Source organism: Protomyctophum bolini (assembly GCF_963924005.1).
Source record: "Protomyctophum bolini genome assembly, chromosome: 3".
Lineage (NCBI taxonomy): Eukaryota > Metazoa > Chordata > Actinopteri > Myctophiformes > Myctophidae > Protomyctophum > Protomyctophum bolini.
The window spans coordinates 46,483,858-46,498,749 of NC_137864.1; the positions used below are offsets into that span (position 1 = coordinate 46,483,858).

At 43.3% G+C, this 14,892-nt stretch overlaps 1 protein-coding gene across 1 annotated transcript in view; it reads left to right on the forward strand.

The window, feature by feature from the left end:
- Positions 1-14,892, forward strand: part of LOC308312862 (VPS10 domain-containing receptor SorCS3-like) — a 127,382-nt gene that overhangs the window by 19,981 nt on the left and 92,509 nt on the right. The gene's annotated exons all lie outside the window — the stretch shown is intronic.

The following is a 14,892-nucleotide window of genomic DNA, read 5'->3' on the forward strand; positions in this document are numbered from 1 at the left end:
GCTGATATATTTTTCTATTTCTGATAAGATTTTGGAGACCTTCGGAAAATGTTCTCTTATTTAAATGACATTTAAATGAAATGGCAAGTGTGTTGGACGTCTGGCGCATCTGGCATAATGAGACGGAGTCGGAGAGCATGGCTCTGAAATCAAAGGGAATATGATGAATACAGTGACATTGTGAAGGGTTCATGGCAAAGGAGACGATGGAGTTACTGACGGGAGAATATCCACATTATTGTTGCTTGCATTGTGGAAGCAGCAGACGGTGGACCGATGCCAGGAGAAGGACACAGATACTGTCAACAACGGCCCAATGTCTTGGGGAATGCACTCCAAAAGCTCTTTAAAACTGAGCTCCCTGCCATCATTTGGCCAGTTCATTTTTTACAGTGATTGCACCTGTTTCAATTGAGATGTGTTTGTTTTGATTGACTTATTGTTCTGCTTAATGGCTCCTACACACTGCACGATATTTGTTCCGATTACGCTGTCGGGGAGCTTTTTTGGCATTCGCCGACAAAACCCCCAATCTGACCCAAGATCGGGCTTTGGTCGATTTTGCTCACTGTGTGTGAAAGGCTCTGCGAGAAGATCCAGCTGTGATAAAAGCGCTCGCATCCTTCCAGAGTGTTTCTGAATAGAACAGCTGTCCTCACAGACAGAAAGTCTGTCTGTCTGTCTGTCTGTCTGTCTGTGTCTGTGTCTGTGTCTGTGTCTGTGTCTGTCTGTCTGCATCGATGATAATATAATTATAACCTTTATTCCGTGGGTAAATTCAGGTGTCATACTTATTCCTTGGGTCATATGTACATATTGGTGGCTACAGTATAATAGCCTAATATTGCTGTTAAAACCAACACATCTCACTTGAATAATAAAGCAATAAACCACAAGAGGTCTGGTTACCGTGTATTTTACACAGCAGCGTGTCTCCCAACCCATTATAAAATGCACGGTAAGCTGGTACCTCGCATGGTTTATTGCTTTTCTAAAACGGTTACAAACATAGCAATATTAGCCTCATAAAACTATTCCTAATTCACAAAAGTAGCTACACTTTGCGCCGCTTTCCCCCCACCAGAGCGAGCCACACACGGGCAGGGTTTGTAATGTAAGTCAGTTCAGCCACAGAGCTGCGGGATCAATCAATGTAACGCACCTCACCTGGGAATGATAAAGTGATTGAAGGTGTATAATCGTAAGATTTACTACGTGGTCTAATCAGAAACCAGCCTATCAGAATCAAGTATTGGGACTAACCGTTTTAGAATGTTGATATTAAAACGGCATCGGAATCTAAGCTGCAGTGCAAACATTTAGACCACCGTGTGTGTGTGTGTGTGTGTGTGTGTGTGTGCGTGTGTGCGTGTGTGTGTGTGTGTGTGTGTGTGTGTGTGTGTGTGTGGTCGTGCGCACACATACTGTACGGAAGGAGAGACGCAGAGAGACAGATCATTATTTAATGAAAATATTTTAGCCTCCTGACTCCTGTCTCGCTCTATTTCGCCCTGCGTGTTCCTGTGTGTGTGTGTGTGTGTGTGTGTGCGCGTGTGTGTGCGTGCCTGCGGTCTGGATCGCATCTTGGTGAACTCTTGAAGTGTGTGATCCCTATAGTTGGCGATCGATCCTTTAGTGTGAAAGCCTCAAATATATTATGACAGCCAATTTAAAAAATACTGTAGTGTGAAATACATAACGATCTGATCATATACTTTCAGAGTATGAATGGAACCAATTCCAATTAGTTCCTAAATGTCAAACCTTTAGCTGGGGGACCCATTGTAACCCCCGCAAGGACCCTTGTGGGTACCATGAACCCCGCTCTGAGAACAACTTACCTGTACTTAAAGGGACACTTCACCCCTTTTGCAACCAGATCTTATTTTAATGATGTTTGGGAGACGAGAAACACTTAGATATTTAAGGTTTTCAAAGTGTCCCCATGATGTCATGGACACTTGGCTCACTTACTTCCTGGACTACATGTCGTCTCAGTAAGACAGCCCTCCCCCTATCCACAGGGAGGAGCAGTGCACCAAAGCATTATGGGAATTGTAGTCCAGGAAGGAAGTGAGCAGTGAGGAGTCCATAAACACTTTGAAATACTGAAATATCTAAAAACACTGTTTTTTGTCTCCCGAACATCATTAAAATAACCAAAATAGCTGATTTAGCAGGTTTTTTTGATGGGCTAGTTTCACTGTATGTTTGGCTGTTATGACATGTCCAGAATAGGGATAGTATAGGATTAATGTGGTTAATAATATCCAGTTGTTTTTATTAGCTTCAATAAACTAGATTTTGTTCCAAGGCACAGGTCATCAGATTATTTATAAAGATTATGTTGTATAACAAGTATATCTAAATCGGCAAATAAGAGGCAGTTCTGTGAAAAGTTGACCTTCCGACACGTGACATTTGTACACGGTGCATGTGCGTGCATACGTGGTGTGTATGTGTATGTGCTCGAGTGGTGGGATAATAGCACAGCATTACTTTTTTTTTTTTTTTAAGATTTTTTTTTTGCGGCTTACGCCTTTTATTGTTTTTTTGAAGGGACAGACAGTAGGCTGACAGGAAACGGGAGAGAGATGGGGGGGGGAAGACATGCAGTAAAGGCCGTGTTGGGCTCGGGAGTCGAACCCGCGGCACACTGCGACTGGATTACCAGTCGGGTGCCCAGACGGTTACGCCACCGCCTGGGCTAGCACAGCATTACTAGCCTGCTCTGGTGTGGACAACATGAACAGATGTTTGTTTATTTATTTATTTTATTTATTGCATACAATTACCACACTTATGTTAAAATATAGAACATAAAACACGACATGATTCTGCAAGTATAGCAGCACAATCGAATGATTGAATACATTCTATGTCCATAATAACATAATGGGTTTTAGATGGGTTTTCTTCTCGACTTGGACTCTGAATAAATCACAGACCCTACGTGCCCTCAGGTCAGGAATCAGCCGTGTTCTTCTCCGTCGGCGTGTTTATAAATGGAGGGTGGCCTCCTTGCCCTTGAAGAACCCCTCCGCCCTCTCGAGTGCGTTTTAGAATTCACACCAGCCGAGAGCGACGAGCCTTTTCATATTTCTCTACAGCCGTTGTAACCTTTGCGTGTCACTTACATGGCCGAGGCTGTGAGGGCCTGTCAGTTACCTTTTAGCTCTGTCAGGAGAGGACGGGCCGGAGGTAGAGGGTGACAGCTCTGTGTCGTTTCAGGAGCACGTCATTTCCGCACTGTCGGACGGAAACCTTGTACTGTATTTATGTCCACGACGTTTAAGGACTCATCACTCAGACTCAATCCAGAGACTTTCCCGCCCCAATTGCAAAACATTGGATTCTCTGATTGGAACGTAAAGGGCATTGCCCACACATTGCACACTTATATAACCAGAGTATTATGAAATCGTTTCAACAACTAAAAGAAGAATTTAATCTTACAAATAGGGACTTCTTCAAGTATCTCCAAATCCCCTCTCTCCAGGAGAGAGGGGATTTGGAGACGTTTTTAAATGACAGAAATTATAAAGTAATTTATTAGCCCTGAGGTCAGGAAGGGTCATATTTCAGATATATATCATATAGTGACTAATATTGGTACCTCCTCCTATGACTCACTGAGACGATGGGAGGAGGATATTGGGGTGACGTTTGACCCAGAGGAATGGATCTTCATCTGTAACAAGATATTTCCTGAAAAAAAACTTTGACTTTCTTTTTTTCTCTTTCTTTTTAGAGTAGCAATAGTGTTGTTATTCCCTATTACCGTACTCCACAATGTAGTCATTATTATGACAACTGATTCTTCCCCGCACACATGTCTGTGTTGTGACTGCTGTTGTATCCCACTGACTCACCTGTCACCTGTGAGGAGCTCCCACCGGGAGGACGTAGAGCCTTTGTCCTGCTCCTCCCGCCCAACACTCCCCACTGACAGCCGTGACAGGTGCCGCCCCCCCAGCCCGTAGGAGTATGTGCAGTGACAAATACCTCCCTCACCGCCCAGCTTCTGGGTCGGAAAATGAACCAACGAAATGAGGACAAATGGAGATTGACGGACCGTGTGTGAATTCGCATTCATTCGATAACTTCTTTCTGTCGCTGCGGAGAAGATCTGCCTGACATGCTCCGCTTTGCTAGCTTGATATCAATGTCTGTCAGCTTGTTTGTCAGTTTTGCAGCAGGGCCGCGTAGACCATTCCCTCGCTGTTCACTCGCCGAATCCCTCCCCTACGACAAATTCTGTGGAATAACACTCACTCATCATTGAGACAAGTTCGAGAGATAAGGCACTTTTTAACGTTTGTATGTGTCACCCCCATTAGCCTGTGACGGAGATCTGACAATTTGTTTCACTCATTCACGCTCTCATACCGTGGCTTGCCAGCTGCAGGGCTGGTGTCGGCCGTGTGCTCATTTGTTACAGTGAGGAATCAGGGTGTGTTTCTCTGGCCCACAGGCGATGATGATGACATTTACTTTAGCGATCGGGGATGAGCGTGGATGTCAGTGCCATCTCCCCCAAGAGTTTCCCGGTGGGAGGGGGGGTGGGTGGGGGGGGTTGGGATAAATTGACAGCATCCATCACTTCAGGTCCTTCACAGAGAGCTCATAAAGTACACAGTAAAAGTCTTAGTCTGAACTTAATCCAGAGAATTTACAAATGCAGAAGGAGCGAGTGCACTTTCGGCGTAGCTTTGTTGGAGGCAAGCTAAGAGGGTTTGTTCTGGGGCCAATCTCACAATCTGCTGTAAAAGTTGAAGTTTGCCACTTGAAGTTTGAGATTCACATGAACAAGTCTTGCTTTTGAACACAGCTTGCTGTTGGAAAGGAGGACTGTAGGATTATTTTTAATTAATTTCCGTACATTTTCCTGCCACCAAAGCAGTTGAGGTTTATTATGTGTTTGCTACATTCAGTCTGTCTGTTATCAAAATAACTTGAGAACTGAAACTGGTATGCACTCTACTGAGTGCAATGTTTCTAGTTTTCTAGAGACTCCCATCTATTTTAAACAAGGGACTATCAGGCTTGTATCCTCTCAGGGGAGTTAAAGATACGGCGTGACTGTGATAAAAACAAATCTTCTGAGTCGTGCTCTCCTTTAGGACGTATCATACTAATACAGCAGTCTATGTTTGTACAACAAGAAGTACAGAATATTCCCTGTACTGTATGTTCTTTAATGTACACTAGTCTAGAACAGTTATCAAAACCGTTTTAATTTGAAGGACCCTACAGCTATAACTCTGAGTGTACAAATTACCTGTAAGGGTCTATTTTCTGGCAACTATAAACTACTAAGTACTAAGTGAATATTTAGTATCAACAGCTCTGAAGTCATCAATGCCTGATTGAAGTGTACCACGATCCAATTCTTTTTGAAATGTATAGTCTTGAAACAATGATTTGAGTGTGAACTGCGCAACATGTTACATTTATGAGGATGTTCCATATCAACCACAGACCAGCAGCTCAAAGAGTCATACATCTTCAAAGATGTACATCTTTGAAGATGTACAAGAAGTATGATGATTATAGCCTATGGAACATCACAAAAATGACTCGTGATAAATAACTAATTATGTAGAAACAACAGAGCTTGTGATGTAATATCACCCCACCAGACACATACAGTACGTACTAGAAGAAAATAATCTTTCTCATTTTTCTCCCCCTTTTTTCCTCACATTCCCTCAGCATATAACCTGTTTGTTTAATATCACTGCCAAGACTATCATTGTAGGACAACATTAGTAATTTACTAATTGGAGTGTGAAATTATAGAGTGTTTCATTATAAATGCCATTGCACAAACAGGGAAAAAAGGGAGGATCAAAGATTTATAGTTCAAAAGTGCTGCGTTACCAGAAAAAAACACTCCACCTCCTCCCGCATCCATATAGTCTCGCCCCCCATTCCCCACTCCTCCACAATTCCCCTAATGATCGTAACAGGCCTTAGAGCCCATAAATCTGAACAGCAGGGAAACTAAGTGTCTCTCATCATTATGCAGCCCCTCCACCTATCTGCTTGCAGAGCATCCCCTCCAATGCCCCCAGGACAGGGGAGCAGCACTTGTTCAAATCCAATCTCCGTCTCTTCGTTTCAGCTCTTACTTCATCACACCCTCCCCTGCGCCTAATGCCGTCGCCGTGCCATATTGTTGTCTTGTGCGTAATAGGGATAAGCTGAATTACCCGTCGGGCTTGACTAATGGTGATGGTTGAGTTAAGTTGACAGGGCCATTTTCACGTGAGGTATAATGTCGTTGCGTGAAGCTTTTAGTTCCCTGACGAGGTTCTGTGAAGTCTCATGAGTCTCTCGCGACTCTGTCACCGACGACTGTCACCTTGTATGTCTCGTGGGCTTAGAGAGATTATGTTGCTTTGTGTCTATGAATAAGAGAGAAGGAAAGTTTGTCATGTTAAGCATTAACGTGCAAAATAAACTTTCCATCAATTAGACGGTACAAGACAGAGACTTAAAACATCCAGGTGTGAATGTGCACGCTAGGACACATTTTGCTCGACGACACATTTTGCTCGACGTTCGTGTGAAAATGTGCCTTTAAATCTCAAATCTGCTACTTGTATGTCCTACAAACCCCGGTCTGCAGCATGAGAGACTACATTTTTCCCTCTCATTCAAGAGGTAGTCTCCGCTTGACATGGGGAGACATCCCTTGAGGCAATCACACAATAACACGGCAGACTTCCCGGTCATTCATTGCCATCCCCAGTTAGAAGGTGGGTGTAAGTGCCATCCAACCCTTTCTCTAGTTTCAGTCAGGACAACTCAAGAATGGATGGAATATATATTTATTGAATATAAGATGAGCAATATATTTATTATGGTTTGGCGATGTATTGGATCTGCTTTTTAGGTATTCAGATTAAGCGCATCAGTCCCGACCATAGGGACTCCGAATCCCCCGTACCTAAACATTAGATCCAGAACAACAGGTGGTAGCTGGGGTGGAGGAGGAGGGTGAGCAGCAGGTTTGTATACAGCGGCACGCTGATACAGCAGGGAAGCAGAGGAGGAATGCAAACCTCCGGTTAAAGTAGCCGGTATGAAGATGGAGTGAGTGTGTGATTGGTGGAGTGAATCATGTGAATGAGAGGCGGCCCAATTAACGGCCGGCAGTAACTGCACTGAGGTTCCCTGACTGAACTTGCTCTGCGCAGCATGTCTACGACAGGCACAAATGCTCATTTCTTTGAAAGTGTAGAATCGCCTCAGCGGTCGTCCAGGCAATAGTACTAGTAGGTGTCCTACCCAACACCAGGCTATTTTTTGAGAGAGAGAGAGAGAGATTTTATTGTCACATACGACGCACAATAAGAACATAAGAACAGCCCTAAAATAATTAGTAAGATAGTTTTAAAACGATAAAAGAGTTGGAAGACCACACCTCCAACTACTGCAGATGTACAAAGTCTATACTCCATACAGACTCGTTAAAATGCAGTTGTATGTCCTATAAAATAAATAAAGTTTTTAAAATAAATAAAAATGCAGTTGTAGCCATTCGAATACGTTCCGGATTGTAGCTTTAAACCTTGAGTTAGAATAGCAAGGTGACCCAAGACTTATAAGAAGCGTTATTGTTGGAGATCACAGGGCTCTCCACAGGAAAGAATAGGCCCCTGGAAAGGATAGTGAAACCATCTACGTAATGTACCCTTTGTGCTTTGCCCTGAAAAGAGCGAAACCTCCACCTTCTGTCTGCCTTCTGTCTGCTACGCCGAGGGAGTCTTCAATGAGCCCGGACCACAAAGGGCAACTCCACTGTGCAGAGACAGCTTTCCCCTTCTCAAGGTTTTGCAGGTGTCATGGCAGAACATGTGCCCCCGTGCAATCTAGATTATAACCTTCCCTTATAAGAGTCTTAAGGATTTGGAGGTCGTGTCAGCAGTCTGGAGAGTTAACCACATGAACCCTGAGAGACTGTATATCCTAATTTCACATCCTATCCCCCACTATTAACGCAGGGTGTGGTTAGTGTACTGATCATACTGGTGACATTGGTTTGATGACAGCATAATGGTGTTGGTGTTGTAACAACACTGTGACTGTATTGCTTATCATCGGGTGGAAACCTCATAATGTCCAATGTCAGAATTATAATTAAAAAAGATCAAAAGTAGCAGATCAATAAGGCAAAACACACTTTGGCTTCGTGCCACGTTTCAAGTCTGCATATCTGCTGCTTATGATACTGTAGTGTTATGCTGTGGTGTACTTTTAACTGTTGGAACCAGCAACTGAATTTCCCCCGCGGGATCAATAAAGATCTATCTAAACTTGTGCACCTTTTTCGAGGCCAAACCTTTGGCGGAAATTGCCGATCTACGAGCTCACACATCTTGTAGATTGGCTATTTTCACCAAAGTAAAGTTAATTGCATGACATAAAGGACATTTAGGGGCCGTTATCATTCAACATTATCTTTTGTTATAGTCGTGGGGTGTTTCTCTGCCATCAAATCGAGTCTTTTTTTGGAACTACATCTTTATAGTTATCGTTACAGTTATAGTGCTTTGTGCGAACGGCCCATTAGCCTGGGAAATGTTAAAAGTAGTGTTGTGGAAAATGGGCAAATGTAAAAGATACATAGGCTATACTGCAAATTGGGAGTGAATGCACAGGGAAGCAGTAAAACACTGACTCGACTGTAATCAAAATAAGTCATCTGCCATTACACTGCATCGCTGCGTACTTACACTGTACACACAATGCTTCCAGACAATGCACACACGATCACACATGCACGCAAACACATTAATGTGTCATGTCAACTTGCGGCGGTGGATCGTCAGACATTTTGTGCTCATTGTTTGTTCTGTCTCAAAACCCTCTACAAACGAACATGGCTAAAGGCTGCTTCCATATGAATAGGCCATTCTCTCCAATCATTGCTCCCAAGGGATGGTATAGCCCACCAGAAAGAAAGGGGGGGGAATGGCATGTCTGCCTCTGTGAGATGAGAGCCACAGAGTCCTGCAATATCGCCGCTGTCGGGCAGAAACCTTGTTTCTCCATAATTTAAACTTCTAAACTAACGTTTCTTTTTTGCACATACAAGGTTTCCGCCCGACAGCGACGATATGCAAACATTGTTCGACTTAATCCGCCCTAATGATGCAAATGTATGCCGTTAATCATTTCTAGCCGAATTGTATCCTCGCTAAACGTTTTCAGAAATGCAATGGGGACATCAGACTCAATAAAGTATGCATGGGAGTGCGTGTGTGCGTGCGTGCGTGCGCGTGCGCATGACCATGCGTGCGTGTGTATGGGGTTCTTCTCCTCTTTCACTCTGTTTTCCCTTTCTTACTTCGTCTGCATCAACCCCACTTTGGTTGGTTGAGATTATTGTTGATACAGATTCAGAATCACAGTTTTGTGGGTGAGATTTGTTTTTGTGCATAGTTCCCATCGCATGATCGTGTCATTTTCTTTTCAAGAAAAACAAGAAAGGGAAGAAGAGGGGAGGGGGAGGTAAGAAGATCAGGCAGGAAAGAGGAAGGTTTGAGCACTTTTACCACAAAAGGTAAAGTAAGTAAAGGGTTTAGTGTTGAAGAGTCTCATATCAGCTCTTTCACTGTAATGCCTAATGTACAGTATGTACAGTATGCCAGGTTGTACTGCAAAGTGTAAATCTGGCTGAATTCAACCTGTTGCGTAATAGCGGTTGAGTGTCAGCGAGTGTCATCCTGCTAAATATGATTCTTCATTTAAGGGTGCAATGCAAGACACGTAAAGCGCCCAAGGGATTCCCATGCGATGTTGTAAAATAAACTAGTTTGCTGATGAGATACTGAGATACTGTAAGCTCTTGTGTTGTGGAGGAGAGATCAATCAGAGTTCATGATGCAATGGAATTGCACTTTCTCTGGACTCCCTTATGATAAAATTGACATTGGCCTTCAGCAATTAACCAATACGATAGAGCCAGAATGACATGTACTCTGAATCCCTGAGCCCACTAGCTATACGAGGCCAATTTGGCACACCGAGATGTTTGTCATTGGCCTACAGTTGGACTCTAAAACTACTCATGCATAAATAATGGCTGCGCCACTAGAAAACCTGTATCCATATACAATACAATAATATGAGCCCTTCCTTTATGTGCCTGGAATACAGCATATTGGATATATGTCACATTATCAGATATTTATTGCTGTAATACAAACATTGACGATAGTTAAAAAAACGTATTGTCTGTGCTTGCACGTTGGCACACCCTGCTTCATCGTAGTGTACCATTAGGTCAGCCATTAACCTTTTTATAGTTGTTAACCTTTGGAGGGCAGCAACCTCACACATTTTGCATGGTGCTGAGTTATACTATAAATATTGTTAAGTCACTTCTGGTTTATTAGACAGTGTAAAGGAGGACCAAGGAGGAGGAGGTCATGGAGAACGAATTAAAGGGATGGCATACTGTACTAATACAGCTCATGAGATGGATTGAAAACCATGACAGCCTCTGTGCCTGCCGCTCAGTAACCACATGAGTCACAGCTATTTCTGCTTCGAAATGCCATTGTTGGTACAGCTCACCATGTCCTCATGCTTTTCGGTGACATTCAAGATGATGGACAATCATCACCAGACAGATACAATGGAATCGTTACCTACTAGAGGTTGGAGCCACTACGCGCAGCCCTGACACCTACGCTGCACCGCCGATCTGACTCATATGCCCATAAAGAGATCTCTGTATCTGTCAGTCCTTTTCCCTTTTATCCCCATAGGAAGATCCCTGATGTCATGACTATATGCCCATCTATGGGCATGCCCCCTTTTTTGGGTGACAGCACATTGAGGTTAGACACTCCATATTTGGACAGAGAATCTCTCTCACTGTTGGACACTGCATGTGCACAGTGCCCTGGATGCCCTGGATGCCAAAGAAGATGGATCTGTCCGATTTTTCATAGTCCATCTCGATTGGCAGGAGTGGCTCGTTTTGAAAAGAATGCCTTACATCATGAACCCACAATAACCTATGACCTGTGCTCCAATGAGCACTTTTTATAGACTTCCAATATGGTTTAGCTTTGCCAGTTTTACGCAATGTACAGCGTTAAATCTAATACAAATCACACCCGTGTGTAGTGAGAGGCATCATCGTACATCATCATACATCATCTCATTCTGGCCAGTCAGAATTTGTGTCCTCACATTCGTCTTCAATGTTTGTGTTAGGTAATGTTTGCGTTTACACGAACACTCAAAATTGTCCATTCATTGTCAATAGGATGTTTAATAGGAGTTTGTGTAGGAGTAGGACAAGGTTTGTGCACATACACCAAAAGCTGGACATAGGAGCGGCTATCGCCCCTCAAAAACTGAACTAAAACTAGAAATATGTCGAGCTGCCAACTTGAGGTGCACTCACCACTGCTTGTACGACTGCTGCTCTGAGTCCTGCTGCTGCTGTCTAGGTTTGAAATACAGCAGCGGTCAGTGGTCCCTCATTGCCTATACTGACATACACACACACATACCCAGCCGATACATACTGTACTCCCTATTGACCAATTTTGAAACGTACTTTAGTTATCATCGAGAACAGTGGTTTTTCATTGGCTGGTGGAATGTACCGTCATACATACCCAGCCGATTGCTGTTCTTTGTCCCTGATTGGCTGATGGACAACACCGACATATATCCATACTTGGTCCCTGATTGGCCAAGTGACACTACCGACATGCGCAGTAACTAGAAAGGTGCAATTCTGGGAGAATTGCAAGTGGTTCGCATCGACCACACTAAACAGTATGATGATGATGTATTGACCCACATGACATCACGGGGACCCTAAAAAGTTTAGACGGAATTAATAATAACCCAGTTGCAATCACCAAGTTGTTAGAAGTTAGTTGTTAGTCAGTACAAAAGAGTATATATATATATATATATATATATATATATACATATATTATATATATATATATATATATATATATGTAAATTACCTTGCCACTATAGAGAGAGCTAGCTTCTGTATAGGTGGTGGTAGCTTAACCCATTCTGAACGGGAACCCCTTTTGGTGTTGGCATCATGTTATGCTTTAGCTATTGAAAAATAGCAGATCTACAAGCTCGAGCTTGTAGGTCTGCTATTTTTGAAAAATCGAAGAACGACTGACATTTTTTTAGAATCTGATCTCAGGTCAGAATGGGTTCATCAGACCAGTGTGTCCCCAGTGGAAACCTCGTGTGAATCTGATCTCAGGTCAGAATGGGTTAATCCAAAATGGCTGGCTGGCTGGCTGTTGCTGCTGCTGCAGTGCATTTGTCAGCTCAGTGACTACGCCAGATGGCAGATATGTTTAGTGCTCAGGCCCACTTGTCAGTGAGCTGCGACAGGTCGCCTCGGCTGCGGCAGTGAAGCGGGCGCCATGCAGGGAGGGTCCTCCCAGGACACCATTAATGGACTTTAATTTGAGACACATGATCGGGACAATGCAGACATTGCTTTGGCTGCCGCCTCGTCGGCCATAATAAGGTTACCTCTTTGTGTGCGTCGGACTACGTAGTATCATTTATAGCTAATTGGAAAATAGCCAGATTGGAGGGACCTGTATTAGGTTATACAACACACACACACACACACACACACACACACACACACACACACACACACACACACACACACACACACACACACACACACACGGCAAAGCGCTATTAATTTGCAACGTGGTATCCATGTTTTGTAATGTGAATTTGTACTCATTGACATCATATCTGCGGGTCACAGACAGCAGAGGAACTTGGCTCCATCACTGTAAACCTTGTTTCTCCATATTTCATCTTTTTATGTTAAATGAATTCCCTGTGTTATATTCCACTGTATACAATTTACAATGTAGGCATTTAGCAGATGCTCTTACTCCAGAGCGTGAGCGAGCGCATGAGTGAGCTCATGCATATTGTTGTGTTCACAGCATTTCTTAAAGTTTTTTGAAAGATTTGAAATGTTTTTGCCTAGAATGGGCATGAAAAGTAATGTTTTTTTGTACATACAAGGTTTCCACCCGGCAGCGGCGATATACAGTAGGCCATACAGAAGAAGTAGCAGGGGGGGGGGGTGTTTGTGTACGTGGAGGGTGATGCTTTACACAGCTTGGCCAACCAAGCGGAATGGAGGCCGGAGCACATAATGTGTTTGCCATCATATGCCACTTGAGAGTACACTGTGACTTTGTACTGTAAGTCAGAAGCTGTTGCACTGCAGCGTGGAAAAGCTGCTATCATTTGTTATACAGTAGCAACGGCTCTACAGATATCGTATTAACCCATTCTGACCTGAGATCAGATTCATACGAGGTTTCCACTGGACACACACTGGTCTGATTAACCCATTCTGACCTGAGATCAGATTTTTTTAAATGTCAGTCGTTCTTCGATTTTTCAAAAATAGCAGACCTACAAGCTCGTAGCGCGCCACTCGGTGGCGCGCTATGAGCTTGTAGATCTGCTATTTTTAAATAGCTAAAGCATAACATAATGCCAACACCAAAACGGGTTCCCGTACAGAATGGGTTAAGGATTCGCTGAATGGACCAGAAAAAAGGTGCTGCAGTGGGCTGGCCTGTGCGATGCCGAAGGGAACGTATACTGGTCAAATTGTGCACACACCGTATCGAGGTTTGATTTCCACACTTGTGTGGGATAATCTTGCAATTTTTATGTGAGGGAGCGGAAACGAGTGACTATTATTTATTTTTTTTGCAAACCACCGTGGTATATTATGGCTTTTTTTTATGTCTTGTGAAATACTTCGCAATACATCGCAAAGTAATCTCATGTTAAGGGAGGGAAATCACTTACTGTACATTAAACTCATACTGTGCTAAGTTGACTGCATGGGGTCAGCCAAGGCTCTAAACTTGGTCTCCTCCTGTTTCCCTCTACAAATATCTTTGGCGAAAACAGCAAGCAAGCTTACAACAATGGTGTTTTTTTTGTTTTTGATATTTATTTGGGCTTTTCTGCCTTTATTTTGCCTTTTGTAAGTCTTTATCTTTGTAAGTCTTATCCCCTTCGTTGAGCGTCTACTCCGAAACAATCAAAACGGATTTAGACGTGGTAGATCCACTTTGAGTCAAATCCATATATATATATCTTCTTCCCAAAAGGACTTTCAAACTAGGAAGGGTATGGCCTGGTCAGCCTGGTCCCATCCTAACCTAACGTTCTCACGGAAGACAGTTGACTGGCCCTTAAATGGGCTACCCGCTGATATATTATTATAATATCACAACATGATATTATATCATTGACCTAAATGGCGTTATATCTGCAATGATAGTATGATTTTTTTTCTTTTTAAGAAAAAAAAAAGGATTGGGATTATGTCTTTTTCAGAAATGATTTTGGACATGATACTTTACCTGGGCAACATCATCTTCTGATACTTGAATGTTTTGACATGAAATAATAATCCTGTACCGTCACCGTGTGGTGTTTTGTTTCATTAGCGTGAACGTGATAAAATAGGCTGCAGCTGTTGATCCCTTGATGATCCGCTGCTGCTGCCCGCTGAGCACACGGTAAAGATACCCAAGGATTGGACAGTGATGTCACTGTTATGCGACGCAACACTGAAGTAACACAGACTCGAAGCCATTTATGAGTCACAGTCAGTGACACGTCCGCTGACGGATCCTTGGTATTTTCATGCGAACGGACAGAGTCATATACCTTTCATCCGCTGTTTGGAAAGTCCTTGTTAAGGTCGGGAAACAGTTTGGCAGGCAAGATGTGTCGTCGTCGTCGTTCCCCCCCCCCCCCCCCCCCCGCACAATCAAGTTTTTCAAAGAGACATATGATATATGCCAGACGAGTAGG